Here is a 23,816-nt window from a genome sequence, read left to right on the forward strand (position 1 = left end):
AAAATTCTCCCTTCTATTGTAATATTTAGTCTGTGCAAAAGTTTGGGTCTTTTCCCTAATTGCCTCCAGTTTCACCCCTGTTTGAAGGCATTTAGTCAGTGACCAAGATGACTGTGCTTGTGCTGATATGCTAACATGGGTTTGTGTAAGTGCAGACGGATTTCTTACACTTCAAACAGGTTTGTAACTCCAGGAACTTGCTTATTCTTTCCAAATGAATGGTGGCAAAGATTCTATAAAAGAGAAAGCAGGTGAGGGGAAGCTGAGGAGCTACTAGGTCAAGAGAAAGAGGAAAGATCTGAAAGACTCATGAAAAAAGAAAAATACTTTGCAAGTTCCTAAGGGCATTTCTTCCAGTACACCAGGGAGCAACAAATGCCACAGTAAGGGGATGAAAAGAGGGGGATGGGGGAATTTCTGTTGCAGGAGAAAGAAAAACAGAAATTCCATCCTGCAAGGACATCTCAGAAACCCACAGTGCTGCTGGGCAAGAACAAACCAGAAGATTGAGATGATGTTTTTGGGAGCATTGGAGAAGTTGAAGAATGGATCAGGGCATATAAAATTTTGCTAATGAAGAAAATTGCAGAAGTCAAACTAAAATTTAGCTTCTTACTGTATTCCAAATTGAAATCTACAGATTGGATGATTCTTAATCTAAAATGTTATGGTCCAGGAGCTGGATCATTCAGCATCCTTTCATCTTGGCTGCTGCCCTTTCCTGGAAAAGTTGACAACCACAGAAGTCTGGACAGGGACTGTGGCCACATTTTTATTCGGTGTTATGGTGCTCTGCCCCCTAAGAAGAGCACGTATCTCTCTGTACAGTGTGGTTCAGCACAGGATCAGCAGGAGCTGTTACTGTAACTGCAATTCAAAGCTTGGGCTCCAACCTTCAAAGCTTCTGAAAGACTATAATTGCCTAAAAGAAATGGCATTATTTCCTCCAGACCAACTTCTTGAACACTGTTCCGTGACCAGCTGTGTTTTTTAACAAGTGGCAGAACATTCTAAGACTAGAGGGAGCTCAGGCTACTTAAAATGACTTTGTGCTGTCTGAAGAGTTGGTTGGCTCAGGTGTGTATGGGCAGACAGAAATATTGGTGACTCTCAGGAAAAAACCCTCAGGTTTTGTAAGAACAAAGTCATGATAGATCATCCCTTTAATTTGCATCACACTCTTCCTGTAGCTGATATTTCCTGCCTCAGCAAGGCTCTATCTTCTGCCAGTGAATTGTTTTAATTGTCAGGCCAATGAAGAACTTCAGCAAAGATTCCCAGTCAGAGTTTTCCAAAGTCAATGGTAGCAATCAAACTTGTCTCTGGATTTATTTTTTTTTTAATTAAAATTTATTTGCTAGAATTAATTAATTCATACTCAGTAATTCCAGTTGAAAATGCCATCCATAAACGTGTTCATCTGTTCCTCCCAGGTCCTCTAGCAGTTCTCAGAATTCTCTCAGATTACACAGAGATTTAAAAGGGATAAGTCATAAAATAAGAAGTATCTCACAGTAGTTTCTGCGTTTAGTTGCATTCATATTTAACTGAGCTGTGCTTGTCTGATTTGGCTCCACTTAGGAGCTAAAATGAGAATTTCACCATGGATCCAGGCAGATGAAGGTCTCCTCAATTTGTAAACTAAGAACTAGCACGATTTGCTTTAGCACTGCAAAATCTTGCAAACAAACAGATCATGAGAAGTACCAGCTCCTCTCATTTGAAGTGCCACATTCACACCTTCGCTGATAGCATCTTTTGGCTGCAGACAGCTTCTGCAAGGTTAGGCTAACAATGCAGCAGAGTTGATGTTTACATGCTGAGAGCTGTATCCTGGAAACAGAACGACAGTTTCTTGGGTAATTCCAGAACATAACGGCACCTTGTATATTCCAGCTTCTTTTTCACATTTTTTTCCTCTAGGTATCGTTGGGTTGGTTGGGGTATTTTTCCTTGTTTGTTTTGGCGGGATTTTTTATGTCTGTGTTGTTTCTGATGCTAAAACAGTGGCCATTGGAAAGGTTTCTGGGGATTCCATCGAATTAACTGTGGCATAAACCAAGCAGAAGTGATCTGACCAAAGCTCGGCCTGCAGGCAGGCCGGAAAAAATGTGACACAAATTCTACTGGTTTCCTCAGCAAACAGGATAAGGCTTATCCTGCAACACCCTGAATTTTAGTCTAAGCCATTTCAAGTTCAGGGGGTATTTTCTGTTAGACATTTGAGCATTCCCCAACAGAACCCACACTTAGAACTTTTATGAATGACCACTCTAATCATAAATGCATATATACTAGATAAAAGGGAAGAGAGCAGTTATTAAATATTGGGGTTTTCATTAAGCTTTAGCATAAAGTCATTAATATCCTCAAAAGCAAAATTAATGATGAGGGGTCTTTTTCAAATTTGCCAAGAAACACTTTAGCACAATCACTCCCAGACAGAGATCTGTAGTTTCATATAAAAATATCATTCCCTATTACCCCAACACAACCTCCTAATGTTAATTTGAGGTTACCTCTAAGCCACAGCAACTTGGCCTCTTCACACAAAGTCCTGTTATTTCCAGCAAGGCTGCTGATCTTTGGTTCACACCCCCGCAACCCAAAAAGCAGCATTTCTTTTCAGTGAGCATTACAGAAAAAAAGCTGAAAATATCAGCATCTTGCCAACTTCCAAATAGCCAAGTTGCATAAACCCATATTTAAAGGGCAAAACCGTTGTGTCCCAATCCAGAGTCAATCACCGCTTTAAAAGGATCTGAATTGCTGAAAAGGAATATGCAGAAATGTCCCTGCATCTTTCAGTTAATTTAATTTGTTTTCCCTTTTTTGGGAGATTTTTTTTTTTTTTTTTTTTTTGGGGGGGACATTCATGTGCCATCACAGGAACAAGCACAGAACACTAATTAGGACACTCCAACCTCTCCTAATAAGTCTTAATAAGCAGTCTGTACGGTACTGCACTGTATGAATCAGCACCACTGCATGAGGAACTCCTGCAGTTTTCAGGCAATATTCCACCACAGTTTGTGCATTCCTCTGCCAACAAAAAACTCACCAGCGCCTCTGCCAAAATTCAACATGCAGTTACTTTGCTTCTGGTTACTTAAAATGAGATTAATGAGTACCCACTTTAGCTTATTTTTTTACTTATTTAGGAGTTTATTCAATTTTAATGTACCCTAAATCAACAATTATGGGACCTTTGTTGTTTGCTTTTAATGCTTTAGGCACTTTCAGGATTTACTGCTCACATCTGAAAAACTGCAAAGGTGCTCTGGGTAATTTTTCCTCTGGAAATGTACATTTACAATTAAAATTAATTACAATTATTAAACACCAACACTTTGCCTCAATTATCTGAGCACTCACATTAGAAAAGAGAAACTTTAAAATATTTATTTGCAAGAATTAGAGAACATTATTTTGGGCCTTAGTGAAGTCTAAAATGCCCATTAAATGTCTGAGTGAACTTTGGAATACTCAAATTCCCCTTAAAGCTAAAATATTGACCACAACACACACATTTCTTTTTTCTGAACTCACCTACAAATCTAAATCTATTCCTCAGTTGTCAGATACTTTGAAGCAAGTGGCTTTTTGAAAATATCATGGTACAAAGAAGTGATGAGCATCAATCCCTTGAATAAAAGTGTTTCCCTCTTTTGCTCTTTCTTAGAAGCACAAGAAACATTTAGGTTGGAAAGAATTTTTCAGATCACCGAGTTCTACCATTTTCTTGATTCATAACACTTTTTTAAAGAGGAAAAAAACCAGAAAAATATACCAAAGTATCCTCATCATGTGAGGTCCTATGTAGCACACATAATTTTAACACCTCACTGCTTTGAAAAAGAGTTTTTTTAAAAAACCATCAGGGTCCAATTATGTGAAAAGCTGTTTCATTTCTCAATTATTTGCAGAAATATTCTGCATGATATCTAAATTTGACACCTTTATACATGCTGTTCATTAGCAAACACATAATTTGGTTCTAAATGTTTATTCTGAAATTTCCTGGCTAAAATTTTTTTGAAGTATTTCCAGCAGCTTTTGCAAAGTAGCCATCCCTGACCTTCAGCCTGGACTGAACCAAGGGACTCTGCTGGAGCTGCCTGGGACACCTGAGTATTTAATAGCAGGGCTTTGGATCTGTGCGTGTCATGGAACTTTCCGGATTCCTGCCTTTCAGGACACAGATAGATCCCAAGGTCACCAGGGACGTAAATAATGAATCCAAAACCGTGTGACAGGTTTAGATGTTTGCTGTTTAACCTCTGCAGAACCAGACAAAGCTTCAAAATTTCCCTGCCCTCTTACCTCCAAACTTGACTCCAGTCTGCCTGCTAACACCTTCTTTTGTTTGGTTTATATTAACAACCCAACAGTAACACTAACTGTGATCTCACTTATGTAAAAATACACTGCTCCAATGAAGTAGACAAGAGTAAATAACTTTCCAACTAATTTCTTAATTTCATCTGTGCCCATTTCTGCTGTCTCAAATGGAGTACAGAATAAAATTAATCTTCAGAGCCTCCAAGAAGCAAATTAAAGCAAGAAATATATCTTTTTTTAATCCTAGTAATACTTTATTTAATTATAATCCCTTTGAATTAATTTCGACTTCTCCCAGCAAAACATTATTTTCTATTGACCAAATAAAATCAACCAGCCTAAACCAGTAGGTTTACTAATTTCATATTTCCTGATGAAGGCAACTTATTTCTCTACGTCAGAAATGCCAAATAAGCAACCTTTCTCTTCTTACTGAAATAATATACAAACACTGCTATTCAACAAACTGTACCACCACCAATGCTGTGAAGTTCTTAAATATTCGAATTGAGCTATTAAAACAGGTTGGTGTAGAATTAATTGAAAAAAATTGCTACAACTCACCTCAAAATTATTTGGTCATGAGGTAAAAGGCTAAATTGTATGTAAAATCATATTCTTAAATCAGCCTGGTAGTTAGGCTGTTAACAGTTTAATCCTCTTGGTTGACAGACCTAAGAAACATTATATATTATTAATATGGCTGGCTAATTTCTAATTAGGAACACATTAGCAGTTCTAACAACAAGAGATTTTGATGAATTTGCAGTCAATCTGGCCAAAAAAAAAAAAAAAAAAAAAATTAATAAGTTACTAGGTGTGGGATTCTTCCATCTGTCCATTATCATTTAATGACAGTCAAATCTAGGTGGAAAATAGAAAAAATGTGAATGTGTTCTGCCCTAATTTCATCAGTGCACAATGACCCCTTACCTTCTTCTGTGGACTTCCCTTGAGGGATCATGGCGGTTTGTCTTAAATCAAACTGTTTTCCTTAATTAAGAATTAAAACCCCAAGTTATTTCCTGGCTCACTCATTCTCCTAAGTTTGAACATGCATCCTGAGAGAAATGCAAGCATTAAATCATATCTGCATGGCCTATTTTCAAAATGGAAGAATAATAATTGACATTAGCAGGATCCGAGCTCCGAAGTCACAACAGTTCCACTGGCTCTGCAAGAGAGCTCCCAGAAAACCAAAGCGTTGCACAAGGGGTGTGAGGCTCTGCACAGGTGTAGGAGAAGGGAATACAACTGAGCTCACCTGATAACTAACAGCTGTGTTAATCACCAATGCCACTGATGAGTCACAGCTATAGCCAATAAGGATGTGTGAGATAAAAGAGGGGGATAGCTGGTGAAAGGAGGAACCTTGAGGAGCATAAAGGAGAGAATTTCTGTCATGAGGTCAGTCTGAGTCTGTGGTTAAAGCCTGTTGTTGGAACCTGCAGTCACAGTCTGCACACCAATCCCTGCAGTCACAGTCTAGCCAGGTAAAAGCCTGCAGTCACAGTCTGCACACCAATCCCTGCAGTCAGAATTCAGCAGGAAATAACCAGCAGTCAGAGGCTGCAAGGGAAACCCACAGCAGGAGCTTGCTGCAGCCAGAGTCAGTGAATGGTTGAAGTCAGGATGGCTGAGCTGGAAAGAGGAATAAACCAGGACCCTTTTCATGCTGTGATTAACAAGAAGTCCGTGTCCCAGCTCATTTCTACCCTTAAAAAGAGGGCTGATGCAACACATGGGCAACAAATCAACAGGAAAAATGAAGAAGCTGCTCAAGGCTGACTGAGATGTCCAGTAACAGCATCACTCCTCCACAGAGAGGGAATATAGAGTTAAACACTATCTAGCTGTTTTTCCCTTTTGTTGCTTAGGGTTCATAAAAGCCAAATTAGTCTGGAAGAGTTTTGAATAAGCTTTACTGGGGTTGTTCCTATCACCAAATCAACTCATAACTTCAACCCAGGTGGTAGCTCTTCTGGAGAAGGTTTAACAGCAACAGTGCAGCATTTGAAAGAGAAAATTGTAAGTATTATAGGGTTCAGTTTGCCCTGCACAGAAGAGACAGCAGACCATCAAGGAAAAGGAAATGTGAAAACTTTAGAAACATCCAAATGCCTTCTGTGTAGCACCTGGAAAGACTGGAATCAATAGGACTAAAGGGGTGCTTTGCCATGTCCATGTACTGCTGGAGCAGACTGTCTCAAGTGTTGAGGGCATGTTTCTAAGAAACATTAGAAAGCTTTTAAAAACTGCCCATCAATGGACTGCTGCTTCTTTGTAAATCTTATTTCAGATGCTCTGGCTCCTGAGAACCTGAGGAGCAGTTCCCACCACTTTACTGGGGACTGACACAGAATTCTGTTCTGGAGAAGAATGAAGCAGTAAAGGAAGAAGTTCCAGAATTTGTGTACCAAAATTCATAAAGTACATGTCAAACACACAAACAAGACACAGTGGGAAGAGTAAAGGCAACCTGGCCAAGAACAGCCTACAAACATTGATCTGGTGCTTTTTGTCTCAAACCTGTGGATATTGACAGGAAAAAAATGGACTGTGCGGCAGCATAGATTTCAGCTGGGCCAAAGAGGCTTTGGAGATAATAATTGGATGCCAAGTCATAGAAGAAAGTACGTTATAATCAAAGGAGAAAATTCCTCATGGTATTCCACTTCTGAAATAAAGCAAGAACTCATGCATTATCCTGTGCTTGCAAACTAGAGGCTCTGTGAACCTGTAATCCCACTTAAAGTAGCAAAGGAAAGGTCTCTTATTGCTGTTGTGGGTTTTTTTTGAGATTTATTCCACCCACCCACTCTGGTATATACAAATCCCCTTTTCTTTCCCTTCTTTTTCAAAATACCAAAATCAGGTGAGGTTTTTCTTCCTTGTTAGTTTGTTGGGTTTTTTAATGAGCATTGAAATCTGAGTCAGATTTTAAAAATATTAAAAATTTCACACCCCAAGACAAAAAAAACGAAGCCAGAAAACAAAACCAAACTAAAATGTTCCCAAGTATTAACATAATACTATTTTATCATATAATCTGACATTCTTCTAGATTTTATTAAGAGAAAGAATTAATTTGGGGGTTATCCACTACCCTATAATGAAGATTTTATGTCAAGCATACATTATAAATGCTGAAGATGGCTGCAACGAGTTAGCTAGTGAGTTATTCCTAAAATTCTCTGCCACTAAAATGAAATTGACCCTGTATCTAGAACATATTGTAACATATTGTGTTTTATTACTGATTCCTTTAAAGATTCAGACTGCCAATGGAAAGCCCAAAACCAGACATTTATGATTAAGTTTAAAAACCCTGTAAAAGTATAGATTATACACAAATTTATAACTTGTATACATTTAGATCTGCCTTGGAAAAGATGAGAAAATGTTAAACGTTTATAAGAAAGAGGCACAATTGAAAATGAAGAGCCAAAACACGTTTTTTAATCAGATTTCTCAGTGTTTCAATGTCTGGTTCTCTTGAAACATTTCCACAATGTTTCACAACATGGCTTCTAAATTACTTCTGCAGCTTAGTTTTTACTGCAGGACTGCCTGGATTTCAGTGTTTGGTGTCCACCAGCGTTCAAAAATCTGGTCAGTGGCTTGTACCAGCACAAGAAAATTGCAATTAAATCCCTGTGTGCCCTTCTACCAGTTTAACTATCTTTTCTGTGAATGAATACGCTATGCAGTTTAATAAATTATTATTGCTATCTAACCAATAGACATCTACTGCCATGGAGAGCAAGTTTATTTACTGTCCTTGGCAGGAAAGACCCTCCTTCCCTCTCTTGTGAAATAAAGGTTTCTTCTGCTGCAACTGCAATCAAAACTTGATTTTAAGTTTCATATTGAATTACTTGATGTGTTTATTTTTAATTCCAAGCACTGCCTGCCATATATTCTTAATTATTCTCAGTGCAGTCATATATATATATATATTATATTATATATATTTATATATATTTTTATATATATATATGACTGCACTGAGAATAATTAAGAATATATGGCAGGCAGTGCCATATATATATATATATATATATATATATATATATTTTTTTTTTACTTATGAGCAATTGTTGTTTTGTGCCTGATTCTGAAACCACATTTTCTCCAATGACTTGGGCACTTGCTTTCTCTTCCAAGACCTCCCTTGAATCTCTTGCATGGGCAACAACCCCATATTTTTGTTTTTCTAGTTCAGAGGAGAAGCTGATGCTCTTAGTTCTCAAGGAATGGCCCTGTATTGAGGAAATAGGAATAAATTCTGCTTTCCTTCCTTTTACATCTCTGAGAGCTATATCTCACTGCTCTAGAAGATATTTTGTCATCAGTCAAGGTATACAGACACACATCGATTGAGATCGGATGGGACAACTTCCTTTTCTGGTATCTTTGCTGAGTTATTGTAGGAAAACGCAATATGGTCAAAAATACTGCAGAAAAATAAATTACTAAAAGCCTTTCACTTTCAGGCTGTTTTCCTTAATAACTAAAGGCCGGCTAACATTTGTTCTTAAGAAGTCATCATGGAGGACCCCAGGTAAAAACAGTAATGGAAGAAAAAACCAAAACCTTAAAGTTAGCAAGCTGAGTAGCATCAAGTTTCTTCCTCGAGAAAAATCAATTGCTAGAAAGGCAAGAAAGCTGAAAGGAGAGCAGGCTGATGAGAGGAAGGAAAATTGGGATCTCATTGTTAGGCAAATAATGTTCTCACTGACAGCTCTTTTCTAAAAATGATAAAGACAGGTTAGATAATTTATATTTTGAAAACAGGCTTTCCCTTTTTACTTCAGATTACCTAAATTCAAATAATTTGCTCTGATTTACAAATCTATATTGTACTTCAATTTTAAGTATGAAGGAGGAACCATCTAGAAATCCACTACTGCCAATTATAAACCGACAGCTCTCCCTCTGAAACTGAAGTTGCAATATCCAACCCCACATTCAAGTGATATTTCAGATGGATCCAGTATGGAAACCAGTGACCCTACAGAACTCTCAGTAGCCTGCATGCCACTACAAAAGCATAGTTAAGGTGCATTAATATGTGGATATGCACAGCTTTTCAAAAGCAAGACATAGAAAATTAGTAATCCATCAAAGTTTGAATTTTAACAGAGCTGCAGCATTAAAGGTAAACACAATGTTGTTGCTGATCACGAAGCAATAAGAACAGCATATAAATATTTGCTTGATTTCTGTTCACCTTAAAAGAACAGAACACAGAACAAATGAATAGCAGATAATGATGCAACTTCCACTTAAAAATATGAGCCTTTGCCTCACATTTACGAGGAATATTTCTCTGCTTCTCAAATGATAATTACAGCTTTAAGTATAGTTTCTACATATTCTTACATTGTGGCCTTCCACTACCTGAAGCAGCAAGAAAGATGGAGAGACAGTTTACAAAGATCTGCAGTGACATGACAAAGGAGAATGGTTTCAAAGTGACCAAGAGTGAGATGGGATCTTGGGCAGGAATTGTTCCCTGGCAGGGTGTTGAGGCCCTGGCACAGGGTGCCCAGAGCAGCTGTGGCTGCCCCTGGATCCCTGGCAGTGCCCAAGGCCAGGTTGGACACTGGGGCTTGGAGCAGCCCGGGACAGTGGAAGGTGTCCCTGCCATGGCTGGGGGTAGAAAAAGATTTTGAGGGTCCCTTCCAACCCAGCCCCTTCTGTGCTCCTACGAACACTAAGCAAATTTCTGCTTTCTCTATTGGATGCTAGCTACAAAATGCATTTATGCTCCCAAAGTCATGAGCACATGAAGGGGGAAAGAAGCTGCAGAAAACTCCCTACATTCAATTCCTCAAATTGCAGTTTGTTTACAAGAGAGGGTTGTGGTTAGTAAGGCTCCAATGTTAGTTTTATTTCACTTACTGTATGCTGTAGGATTTACCAGGTACAGGAAGAATTCAGGTTTAAACCTTCCTCATGCTGAGGGAAGCATAAAAGTAGAGGAAGACACAAATAATGATCTTAACCTTCACTTCTCTGCATGAGATTCTTTCTGGCTCTTGCCCATTTGCATTTTTATGCCCACACATATACTTATCTAAACCAAATACATATAAACATGCAGAGTTTTTATATGTTGATAAACAATCATATGTAATATGGCAGCTTCACTCACATGAGATGGAAAGATTACTGCTACCACTGTGACTAAGGTAAAGCCAAAAAGCCAGAAGCAATGCAGGCAAACTGCCACAGTTTCTAGAACGGACATTTAGAGCTGTGGCTGAGCACCATGATCAAACAGAAGAGCAGCTCTTCACTTTCAAGGGTTTGTTTTGCAGGGGAGCTTTCACCTTCAGCATGTCAGTCATGGTTCACAGCAGGGTTGTGACACAAATCACTGCCTGGAATAAGAAATGTTTTAGAGACCCTACAAGAGCCCCTCTGGCCCACTCACAGCCTCTGTGGGGTCCTGAACCATCAGGACCTTGGGGGTCTGAGTGCAAAGAACCTGGGATGGTTTGATGGAGCCATCACAGCCCACGGGGGGGGTGTGGGTAGGAAGGCAAGCTGGGAGAAGTGTTGCATGGACCCACCCACGGGTGTCAGGGAGTGCACAGCTGGCTGGGACTTGGTGGAGACAGGCTGTGGGACCGGTAGCCAAAGCTGAGACAACACCCTTTACCCTGCCTGCAGCACCCCAGGAGGAAGCTGTTCCTAAACTGAGCTTTTAACTGAAAAGACAGACATAACAATCCAAAAAAGGCCAAAAAACCAAGCAGTGCCAGGCTCAGCTCCTGCTGTTCTCCCTCTGATGGTTACAGCTGCAGCAGTGTCTCTTGCTGGGAGGTGAGGCTGCTCCTTGCAGGGGACCCCTGGGCTTCCCCACAAGCCCCCACAGATCTCATCATCCTGACAGGCTGCAAAAGGAGAGGAGAGCTTACTTTCAGACAAGGTTATTTACTTTTCTCTCGTAGGTTTGTCCTTTTCTCCCACTACAATTTGCACATTTGCAAAAAATATCAGGAAGGATCACTTGGGGCAGGGACCAAAAACTTGTTTCTTTTCATTCACAGGGCTCTTCTCAGCCCTTCACCTCTGACAAAACAAAGATCTGATAGAAGTTGAGTGCTGGAGTATCTATAAAACTTGGGAAAATATTTCTGTGACTGAAGATTATGTTTATTCCTTTAATGATACACTTAGTCACAAGGGCTTTTCAAACATGTGTGAAACCTAAAACAATAATAAGCATCTAAAAAATTCCCTAGTTATAAAGGCTGAGCACACACAACTCTCAAACTAAATATCCAATCACTTGTTTGGGGTACAAGGACTTTCAAATAGAATTTTTGCTGTTTTTTTGTTCTCATTAACACTGAGTGATAGCAGCTCCATGGCATAAGAGGGACGTAGTGAAAAATATAAACAGTTCTAGAGAGGAATTGAAAAACTGTGACAGTGAGTCTGGCATTACACATACAAATATGAAATATACTCATCCAAATGCCACCAATTTTGTGATAATGTTCTTGAACAGAATAACAAATCATGTTTCTTATTAGTGGTTTGATAATTCTTCTTCTTTAGAGTTTTCCACTTGCTCCTGTGCTTCATTCTTCTGCTCTAACTCCAATGGCTTAACATGTTCTAGATCAAAAGTGCATTTCATTAACTGGATGAAACAGGCAACAGCATCTCACTATCACCTTGTACCCAAATAAATCCAGAAAATCTTGAGGATTCTGAAGCAGAACAGGTTGACTCCTAAAGAGATGAAGCAGACCAATATAAGGGTCCAGCTAAAACCACAAAAATCCAGCCAGGTCCCCTGGAATTTTGTTTGCAAACACAGTCAGCAGAGAATATGCCTTCCCCCATGGAAACTGCAGCAGCAGCAGCCTGGAGATATCCATGTTTATCTCACTTCTCCTGCCTGGATCTGTGGAGACCCACAGCAGCAACACTATCAGTTCTTTCCTGATTTCTACAGTTCGGTTGCCTTCATTGACACAGTTCAACTGACACAAGACTGACTTTTTTGGAAGCTTGCAAATGTGATTTTTCATTATCTTTCCAAACTGTTTCCTCCTTTTCTAGAGCAAGAAATAGTCCTTTCCCATGCCAAAGGAGAGGAGAATCACACCAACAGGGAACATAAGTCCTCCATCCCTCCATCTCACTGTTGTCTTGCTCAGATCTGGGATCAGTCTAATAACAGCACTTGCGCACTTGAATTTTTTTCTAATCATGATGAAACTGTCATTAATGGTACAGAACTGCTGCTATCCTGCTCAGCTGGCTTCTGTGTCTCTCTTGAGGAAGGAAATTTAATTTATAATAATATAATACTTGTTCCTTTCCAGCCACAGCACATCTCTGAACTGCCACACTGCATTAGCTCACAGCACGTTGTGTACATTCCAAACAACATTCCAGACTGCTGCTTGATGGACATTTTAGTATTTGCTCTTGGCTTAGGATTTAGATTCAGTGACAAACAGAGCTGAGATAAAGACGTTCCCTGCTTGGACAGTCCATGAAGTTCAGCCAGGCTGCTTTGACGCAGGTGGGATGCAACCAGAGCCAGCATCACCTTAAATCCCTCGTGCTTGTTAAAGATTTATGATTCAGCAAATCTCCCCTGGTGCCTCCCCCTGAGTGGCAGCAGGAGAAGGCAGTCTCCAGAAGACAGCCTACAGCTTACACAGATAACTGAATTATCCTGGGCCCAGCACGAGGAGCCAGCAGCTACAACAAAATCTAAGCCTTTAAAGTGCACTGAGGCTATTTACAATTTCTGTGTCTTAAAAAGCTTCAACTGCCCTATTACCAAAAACAGGTTTCCACTAGATTCTGAAGAACTGAGCAGAATTTTAAGGAAAATACAAACTTTTTATTACACGTTGGCATTCAGGTGCTCTGAACATCAAACCTGCATCACTCTGGGGTTCAAACACGAACATTTGCAGCTTTAGGTACTTTCAGGCTATGTGGACCTCCCTTGTTTAATTGCCTTAGGACACACATCAAACATGATTGAATGAGAAAGATAAGCCTTTCCTTTTGAGGAAAGGTTTATTCTAAATTCTACAGAACAGGAAAATAAACCAATATGAAATGTTTCTCTTCACATCCCAATCAAGCTATCAACAACACTGAGTAAACAGACTGCGCTTTATCACCGGGTTTATTGTCTGCTTATGTACAAGCACTATTGGTATCGACTGGGCACATTCCTCAAGTGTCTCCAACATCACAGTCCCTCAACCATTTGATCTACAGACATAATTATGATGAAATATGAGAGGGTTGATATACTTCTCAGACAGAGAGGGAACATGAAGGGGAAAAAAAAGGAAAATTATAAAATAACAGTTTTATACATATATATATATGTTTTAATGATACCAAGTAAATAACTATTATATTCCATTTACTGAAAGCAGAATTGGAATATATACACACACACAGCAAGCTCTAACAGAAAATAGAATTTTTTATCACTTGAAATTTAAATAGAAACATTCTGTATATAAGTCTAAACAAGCCCACTACATACCTTTAGTGTATCCGAGCTGAACAATATTAATTGCCATAAAAAGTGATTTTTTTCCACTCTGAAAAATATCAAGTAAAATATTTGCTAAGCAGATGAAGATGTAAAGAAAGTCTGTGTTACACTTGTATTACAAAAGGAAGAGATATTTCTTCATGCATTTTCCCAAAGGAATAAGGCTCACGCACAATAATTTGGAGAAGAAAAAATTGCAGGAGACTTTCTTATGAGAGGCTACATCTAAAATCCACTAAACAAAATGGGAATTTCTCCACTGAGATCATAGGACTCTAACACAATATATAGAAAACCCCCACTGTATCTAACTTCAGCTCTCTGTAAGTACACAGAAAAATCTCTTCAATGATCAGAAGCACTTATGTTTACCTCTAGTAATTACCATGCCAGGAATATGTTCTTTTTTGGGACACACTGGACTGCAACAAGATTGAGGCAGAAAGAGGAACAGTCACTTTTCTGAATTACTACAGAAGTGTTCAGGATATCAGCTCTAGCAAGTGTCTCAGAGCTATCACCTGTGCTTTTCATAATGACAAAGACGAAAATGCATCAAACTAAATCTGTGCTCAGTCAGGGAATCAATTGAAAAAAGCTAAAAAAAAAACCCAAACCAAACCAAACAACAACAACAACAAACCACCACCAAAAAAACCCCACACCACCTAAAGGAATCTGTAATAGAATAGTGTATTTTTATTTGTTTCAGGGATTCCACACGATATTGTTCTCCCTTCTTACTACTAATAATGAATCCCATTACAGAGTTTATTTGGAAAAATGCATGTAACCTTTCTGCCTTGTTATGAAGAGAAAGTCTTCCTGAATTAAAGGAATGGGAATGGGATGCTTGACACAGAAACTACTTTATCTGCACAATTTTTCTGCAGTTTCTTTTCCTTCTGATATCAGGCTCATGCTCGTCACTTGTCTCAAACAAAAGGAGTTTTCATAACATGTAGTTTTCATAATTCACATCTAAACTTTCATCGAGGTATGAATAATATTAAATATATTTGATTTCACTCATCCGAAGTACAATTGGATTCTTATATTGTGATGTTTAGTAAAGAGAAGCTTTGGGGTTCAGATTAAACTAAGGGTAATTGATCTGTGGGCAACACCAAATAAGAAACACTTCTGCCCTGCATTCTTTAAAGAGAAGGCATTCACCCAGGCAAAAATCTTGTAACAAACTCAATTCTGAGCACATGCACTGCATAAAAAATAAATGTAGAAGCAGGTACAAGAAGGGAGGTCACTTCAAACGTCTGGTGTTCTGACTCTAAAGTTCTGTGATACTGAGTTCTAGCTGTTATGAACAGTAACATAAATTTAAAAAGAATTATGAAAATTGCAGCTAGTTAGAGGAGAAATTACCTTTATTTCATGGAACCTCCACCTTCTAAAGACATTGATCACTGTAACCTACCTAATTAGACCAATCAACACATTTTGTGTTTTTTATGTATTATGTATAGTTGCACGCACACACACACACACACACACACATATATATCTTTATATATATTTATATGAAAATAGGTTTAATACTCTTAGATTGTGCACTATTCAAGTTATTAACGTAAAAACTGTGCTTGCTTAAACAACACCATCTGCTGCTTTATACCTATTGTTTACACTGGGGAAAGCACTTTTTTTAGGTAAGCATTTCCTGATTTCTCCACATCTGCTGGGAGTGCATCAGGCTTTGCAGTACAGGGAGGTTTTATTCCTCACATAAAGGTTTCCTCAGTGTAGAACAACAAGGATAAGGATGGATTCCTCGGAAAGCACTTCCAATCTTCTAGCTTGTTTCGTTGCACAAGCAATACCGAATATAAAAGGAGTTCCCATTTCCCAAAGACACCAAGGACTACAGTTTATATTTGTTAGATAATTTCACCAGTCTCTGACCTCTTCTCAGACTAACATAAAATGAGGAATAGCCCACAGAGCATCAACTCTAGAGTTTCAGGAGGATGAAGGCATTCCCAGAGCTTCAGCTGCCCATCACAGTCACATCAATCACTCCAGAGCAGGGTTCCCTCATGATGTGACAACAGTCAGAGCTCCAACAATAATCACCAGCTTGCTCTTGACTCCTCGAACATGAAATGTTACACTGTACTGTTTGTCTTGGGAATAAGAATCATGAAATGACTTACTGGATAATTATGGCTTGAGAAGAAATGTGTTAAAAGCACAAGCTGTTTAAAGACAAAACCCCTACTTGAATTCACAGATAACTTATTTACTGTAAATGTTTGTGCTCTAATCAGTAAGTACTTTAGAAATCAATGTGGGCACACTGAAAATGTTTTACCCAAGAGATGGAATTGTCTTGGGACACCTCAGGACTGTGGAATAAATCTTATAAACTAAGAACTATCATAAATATTTGCACATTTCACTCAGTTGTTCAAGAGACATCTGTTGATCCCACCACAAAGAGCAAGTGTGGGGCTGTGTAAACATCTGTGCTCCTTCCTTCCCTACCCTCCTTCCATCAGCACCATGTCTGTGCAATTATGCTGATTATTGTTTTATCACTTTGTTTTTGCACAGACACATCCCATAGGAAACAACCACTCAAAACAAGGAAATTTGTTTTAACCAACTCCTCTCCTAAAGAGCAAAATCCGCAGTAGCTGTGAACTGTGGTGTGCAATGCACCTGCAAAGCAGAAGGTGGATACCAGGCAGGGCTGGAGAGGCCACATCTCATCCAGTGCCACCCCAGCCGTGGCAGGGACACCTTCCACTGTCCCAGGCTGCTCCAAGCCCCAGTGTCCAACCTGGCCTTGGCCACTGCCAGGGATCCAGGGGCAGCCACAGCTGCTCTGAGCACCCTGTGCCAGGGCCTCAGCACCCTGCCAGGGCACAATTCCTGCCCAAGATCCCACCCAGCCCTGCCCTCTGGCAGTTTGAATCCATCAAAGATGGAAGAAAAAAAATATTTTATAGCTAGGAGGGTAACACTTTTATTTACTGTTTATAACCGGTAATGCATAATGCGCTTATTCATTTTAGGATATTCAAATACATGACACTAAAACTTGTGAGTCATTTGTTCATGACAAAGCTTTTAGTGAGAAAAATTCGCTGCATTTTTAGGACCATTATTCAAGAGCAAAGGATTTCTTTCTGTGAATTTCAGATATTGTTCTTGTGGCTTTCTGAAACACAAAGTCTTCCTTCAGTATGAGACTTTAAAAAATCAGTTAAAAAGATTGGTAAAAGTTTTAAAAGATAATTTAAATGAAATGTATTTGTGGAAAAACAGTTGGATTTCCAAAAAACACTGGCAGCACGCCTTCTGCACCTCCCCGCCACATAAAATTTGTCCGTGAATAATAAAATATTCATTTTTTGATTTCATGACCAGCAACTACATTTTTAAGTAGATTTACTGAAGTATCTCCATCATAAAATACATATCCGAATTCCAACATAGCACCAAGTTTCTTGGCTTAATAGAAATTATTGGTAGAGTTTTCATTTTGCAAATTTATTGGGAGGATTCAAAAGAGATTCACACTTTTTAAAAATGTGACAGTGACAGGCCATAAAAGGGGGGAAAATTAATTTACTCATTGGGTTAAATATTGCTCATATGCCTGCAATCCCTGCTGCACAAAGCACCATGATACCTTTTTGATAAATACCTCCATATTTTGAAAACACAACACAAATCCAGCATACAACAATAAAATATGTACCTGGAGAGGAACCTAGCAGGACCCCCATTTTCAGAGCCGTCCTGCAATTAAACTTTTAGTCTTTACATCAATAATGGCACTGAATATTGAGCTAGATTCCCATGCAATAATTAGCTTTAAGAAGGGACTAATGTTTCCAACTGCCTTGCAGAGCCTGTGAAATCCTGGCTGTTGTTATTTAGTACCTGCACACAGCACGCTCACAGCTCCCTGCCTCCTCCCACGAGGGATGGCCATGAAACCATTATTGGCAGAATGAGGGCTGCTGCTCTCTCCTCCATCAGTGAAATGCGCTGCTCAGCTGCGCTGGAGTGGCCGGGATCCTGGCAGGGAATGATGCTTTTAGTTATGATGGGACAATTTTTACATTTTTGAGCAATGCATCGCAGAAACAAACGTTGGAGATGGAGTGAAAGAAGCAGAGCAATAGCAGAGATAAAGTGAAATAAGACACCAGCTTTAACACTGCCAGAGAACAAAGGGCTGATGTGTTGAGTAGGCAGGTTACAGAGAAAAGTCCCTGTCCAAGATAATTACATTTTGCACATCAGCTTTGGGCTGGATAAAATAGTCCTGGTGGGTTTGCTTATGTATCATGACTCCAATATTTGAAACAAGTAAAAGGATGAAGGAAATCAGCAGTGCTGTCATTTTCTTCCCTGACAGTAATGCAAGAGAAAAAGAGAACATGTTTATATGGTGTGACTGACACAAGACTTCAGCTTTAAGGGAGCATAGCCATTTATCCTTGTTTACAGCAAAAGAGAAGGATAAGGAACTGTTCTGTGATAGCAGAGGCAGAGCTTTCATTATCAAACACAGTTTACCCAGAAACTAAAGCATGTGTATTTTAGAAACAAACAAAAAACAAGACTTGGAAAAATACTTTAGGACACTGAGAGAACAGAACCACTCATCTCCAAAGGCACCACAGTGTAACAGTAACTCTGGTTATGCCACGGACACAAGTTATTTAAGAAGCAGGGTTGAATCGGTGGTTTCACCTTTTGCATCCTGAAGAGATTCTGAGAGAATTCATCTGCTTCTTGATGCTTCTGTGAAAGTCAAGAAATGAACTCTTTCTGATAAATAAAGGTCCTCTTACAGATCACCAATCCAAATTCAATTTCAAGCAGTCACGACAATTTGTCTTCCCAGAAAGACCTTGTTTTGCATTTCCAGTTTTGTTCTGAGCCTTATTTGTAGCAGGTTTGGTTTTTAACAGCTACTGAGTTTCACTGCAGAAGTGCCTCTATTGATTAGGAAAAAAGCACAAATGAATTAGGAATAGAAGAGCTGATTTAAAGGGGGAGGCTGTAGCTTTATTAACTTTTATCACAAGCAGAGATATTACACTAAAATGTTCTCACTTGGTTCAATAAGTTGCTAGCAGTGTTCCAAACCAAATACAGATACAGCCTAGGCCTTCAGATCATCAGGTCTTCCACTATTAAAAAGAAGGAAAGCAAATACAGAAGAGCTGTCTTAACCAGAGAGGATTTAAAATACCTTTTAAAATTATTGTACAAAAAAGATGTTGCTCATTATCTCCTTAACATCCTGTATCACATTGGAAGTAATCTGTTATACTGCAAGTAAACCTGTTACTAGCTGAGTTTCCAGCTTCCCTCTCCCTGGAAGGCTGGCTCTAAACACCCAGCCTGCTGCAAGAGGAGACCTTGGATATGCAGGTTCCCTAGAAAACGCATTCCTGACTCTGTATCTCAGCACAGCATCCTGGGAATGTCCCAGCTGCTCTTTAAGGCAGCACAGGGGAGGGGGTGGCCTGTGCCACACACAGGAGCAGAGGAGATGCAGACAGGAGCAGCTCTGCTCTCCTGGACCAGCAGTGGGCAAGTACCTACGAAATAAAGTGGGGAAGGGCCTCAGCCAGGACTCCAGGGCTCATTTCCAAGGATCAGCCTCTCCCTGCCCGTGTGATCACAGCTCTGGACAGACAGGATGATTAAAACTGCTCTGGAACCTGCACACCAGCACTGAGAGGGGTCCAAGCCCCGCCACACACTGTTCAAACACACCAGAATGGTGCCAGCTGGCTCCAGGGATATACAGCATAACTTTTGAAACACCACAGAGCTTTTAACCACTTTAACAATTGTTCTCTGACACTTTTAACTTACAATTTAATAAAAAATACACCCATATTCTTTCAACCTCTATGGTTCAAATGGAACCAGTGAACCCTGCCTGTAGCAGAAAGCAGATTTTCTGCAGCAAGACACCACTGCTGTGGTATCAGTTATTTATATTTGCATGACAAACAGTTGCTGGCTCCTTGCCTAACGCGTTGGAGTTGGAACATTTGGTCCAAACAGTGCGTCTGCCAGCTCAGGACTGTGCTGGATCTGTCACCAGGCGTCAGATAACTGTGCCACCCTTGACAGCCTGCATGTGGATGGTTTGAACCACGGTAAGGGCGAGCTACTGACCACAATGCAGCCTGTCCTAGGATTGCACACACTTCCCACACACACGTAAATAGCGAGGGCAGCTCTAGACCCATTTCTATTTCCTGACTGCGGGTGTTGTACTGTTGCCCACCACTCTGAGTACTATTTCAAATCCGTGCAAGCAACAGAAGTGGGCCAAAGCAGCCTCTACAGTCAAAAAAACCCCAAACAAAATAAAAGGAATGAAACCCCAACCCCACACTCCTGTGTCAGCAATTCAAAATCTGTTGCATAAATTAGGATATTAAATACCATAAGCAAGTTCTCCAGCTGCCTTCCTCTGAGATTCTACCACTACAGGGCACCTATGCCCCGAGTCAATGGATGCAAAGTGAGCAGCTCAGGCAATGAAATCCTGCAATCAAAAAGAGCCACCAGGACTCTCACCACTCACTCTTGTGTGTATCTTCACTGTGTGATGCCAGATGTACTAAAATCCACTCATTTAACCCGTGCTGGAATCACAGGGATAATTCTGAGGCTCTTCTGGGGAGGCTGTTCTGTGTTTCACCGAGGCTCTGACCCTCCTCCCTCTGAGCTCAGTAGGGGTTGGCTTCAAAGAGAGAACCACTGGGCCCAAAGGTACCCACACGGCAGGCAGCACCAGAAAAAAACACTGCTCTAGTGGTATTGCAGTGATTTGATGGAAAACTTATTTTTGGTGCCTCACCGGCATGCAGAAAAGCATTCTTTACAAAGCAAATAGAATGAATTGCAATAATTGAAAACAGCGTGAGCTCTCACTGTTAATTTGGGGAAAGGGATCTTGAAACTCAACCAGTCACCATCTGAAGCAATGACAAAGAATTTACCAGCAATTTATATAAATACCAACCCAACATAATCGGGATTTAACTGAGCAGCAGATGGAAAGGAAAGGAGCTGCCTCTGCTTTTGCAGAACCGCTTACCACAAATGAAACCAGCAGGATATCTGCTGAGTGACATCACACTTGGATAATAAATAGATCTTCCCTGGCAAAATTATGACCCAAAAATGTAACTCACTTTTTGAAAGTTTAGAAAACATATATAAACAGTATACAAATCTTATTTGTCCTGTTTTCTGGAATAATAAGAAGTGACTGCCAAAAACTTATATTTGTACCTTCATACCAGCGTTCTGGACACTCATTCTGGCAAACTTAAACGCTTTGCTCCTCAGCTTTAAACAAAAATTACCTATATTGTACTCTGTTGTTATTTTGTTTCCTTTTGGGATGCTGAGCATTTAAGTCACTACAAACAAGTGATTGTCCTTATCAAAAAAAAGAAGACTTAACTTTGCTTGGAGGTTTCTAAAGCTTAATTTCTACTTTCTATACACTCATGATCACTGAAGTCATAAATGTACTCCACCTCACTGCAGTCAATTATGGCAAAACTACGTGTCTACATCTGCTTTACCCTAATCCTCAAAATAAATGTGCTTAAGCACGGGAATTAACCTGCTGAACCATACTTAATTATATCGAGGGAAGAAAAAGCCAGTTCAGAGCCTGTCCTCGAGGTCGGATCCATATCCCACGCAAACATCAGAGCAGCAGGAGGGCTCTGCTGGGGCCCGAGGTACTTGCAGGGGGTTGGTTCAGCCCAGGAGCCAGGCAGTGATGCTGCGGGAGACAGCGAGGGCTGGCAGCCACAACAGAGCTGTGCTGGGAACAGCTGAGGACACAGCTCCCTCCCAGCCCAGATGTGCCAGACAAAAGCTGCTGCCAAGTGTCATCCTCGTCCTCTCCCAGCCCTGAGTGCCATCCTCCTCCTCCTCTCCCAGCCCTGAGTGCCATCCTCCTCCTCCTCCTCCTCTCCCAGCCCTGTGTGCCATCCTCCTTCTCCCAGCCCTGAGTGCCATCCTCCTTCTCCCAGCCCTGTGTGCCATCCTCCTCCTCCTCTCCCAGCCCTGAGTGCCATCCTCCTCCTCCTCCTCTCCCAGCCCTGTATGCCATCCTCCTCCTTCTCCTCTCCCAGCCCTGTGTGCCATCCTCCTCCTCCTCTTCTCCCAGCCCTGTGTGCCATCCTCCTCCTCCTCCTCCTCCTCCTCTCCCAGCCCTGAGTGCCATCCTCCTCCTCCTCCTCCTCTCCCAGCCCTGAGTGCCATCCTCCTCCTCCTCTTCTCCCAGCCCTGAGTGCCATCCTCCTCCTCCTCCTCCTCTCCCAGCCCTGAGTGCCATCCTCCTCCTCCTCTTCTCCCAGCCCTGAGTGCCATCCTCCTCCTCCTCTCCCAGCCCTGAGTGCCATCCTCCTCCTCCTCCTCCTCTCCCAGCCCTGAGTGCCATCCTCCTCCTCTCCCAGCCCTGAGTGCCATCCTCCTCCTCCTCCCCCAGCTCTGTGTGCCATCCTCCTCCTCCTCCTCCTCCCCCAGCTCTGTGTGCCATCCTCCTCCTCTCCCAGCCCTGAGTGCCATCCTCCTCCTCTCCCAGCTCTGTGTGCCATCCTCCTCCTCCCCCAGCCCTGAGTGCCATCCTCCTCCTCCTCTCCCAGCCCTGTGTGCCATCCTCCCCGGAACGAGCAGGGTGTCTCCAGCCAGTTTCCGGAGCGAGTCTCTCCGAGCCCAGCTTGCTGCTGGAAAGGAGCAGGGAGTTTGCAAAGGGCAGGCGGGCTGTGAGGAACATCGCTGCCCCTCCAGGGCATCACTGCTTCCAGAGGCAGCCGGGACAGCTCTGCTGTGCCTGCTGGTGAGCTCGGAGCCAGCTGCGATCCCCCTCCCTCCGTGGGTCACACACAAAGCCGGACCTTTCCTCTCCCCCCGCCCCGAACCTCCGCTTATTCCCACCGAGCCCGTCCGTGTGAAAAACAGGCTGCAATAAACCCAAGGCAAAGAACTGGTAAATATTTTACCGGTCTTTACTCACGGATTTTAATGATTTTACCGTCCTTACAATTTTAAAGTACTTTCCTGAGAATCCTTTGAATTATTCATCCATTGTGCAGTAAGGCCAACGTAGAACACCGCTAAATATTATGTAGGAACTGAATGGGGAAGTGCTTTGTCTGTTTGCTATTGTGTTATTTGAACACAATTCTTAAATAACAACAAAACATGACCACCAGCAATAAAACTCCTCTTTTCTGAGATCTGAAGGTTCACAAACTGTTTCAAAATGCGCCACGCTCAGTGTTATGCTGGTAAAATTACACTTTGCCTCTCCACCTAACAAGCGTTTCCATTAAACATAGCATTCTCAGCGCGATGTTTTCTCAATAGTGAATACTTTGATTGACAAAGGATTAAATTACTGCTGAGCCTTTCGTGATTTATGGCTCTTAACACCTGTTAGGTGTTAAATTTACCTTTTCACATCTCTGCTGTGCAAGATATCTGCTCCCACTTCATAATGTCCTGTGTTTTACACCAGCGATGACACTTCAACACAAAAACTGATGCCTTTTTGAATATAATACTGAGAGATTTTTAAAATAAATTTATCTTTAATGAATTCACAGGCTATTATTTATCTCACTGAATGGATTCAAAGAAGGAATTCTGGAAGAAAAGCAGCACTGAATTTGGTGTTTTTCTTGTTGTCCTCTGCAATATGGCATGGTGAAAATAAAGATACTTTTTGCATTAAGTGTCCATAGACACTGTGTCTGAATAGCAAAGGCAAAACGTATTGGATACAGCATCTAAATTTTAAGAAAGGATTCTCTTAAGGGCTGTGAATTACACCTAAAAGAGGTTCAATATATATGTGCAATCAAATATAGCACATAATTAAACA

At 40.8% G+C, this 23,816-nt stretch overlaps 1 long non-coding RNA gene across 1 annotated transcript; it reads right to left on the reverse strand.

Annotated features, from left to right (window-relative positions):
• Positions 1-225: 225 nt before the first annotated feature.
• On the reverse strand, positions 226-5,542 carry LOC120757831 (uncharacterized). Its single transcript, XR_005702686.2, has 3 exons — positions 5,275-5,542; positions 4,906-5,015; positions 226-1,833 (listed from the first exon to the last, which is right to left on the reverse strand). It is a non-coding gene; the product is annotated as an uncharacterized LOC120757831 (long non-coding RNA).
• Positions 5,543-23,816: the final 18,274 nt, after the last annotated feature.

The sequence above is a fragment of the Hirundo rustica genome, chromosome 11 (assembly GCF_015227805.2).
Source record: "Hirundo rustica isolate bHirRus1 chromosome 11, bHirRus1.pri.v3, whole genome shotgun sequence".
Lineage (NCBI taxonomy): Eukaryota > Metazoa > Chordata > Aves > Passeriformes > Hirundinidae > Hirundo > Hirundo rustica.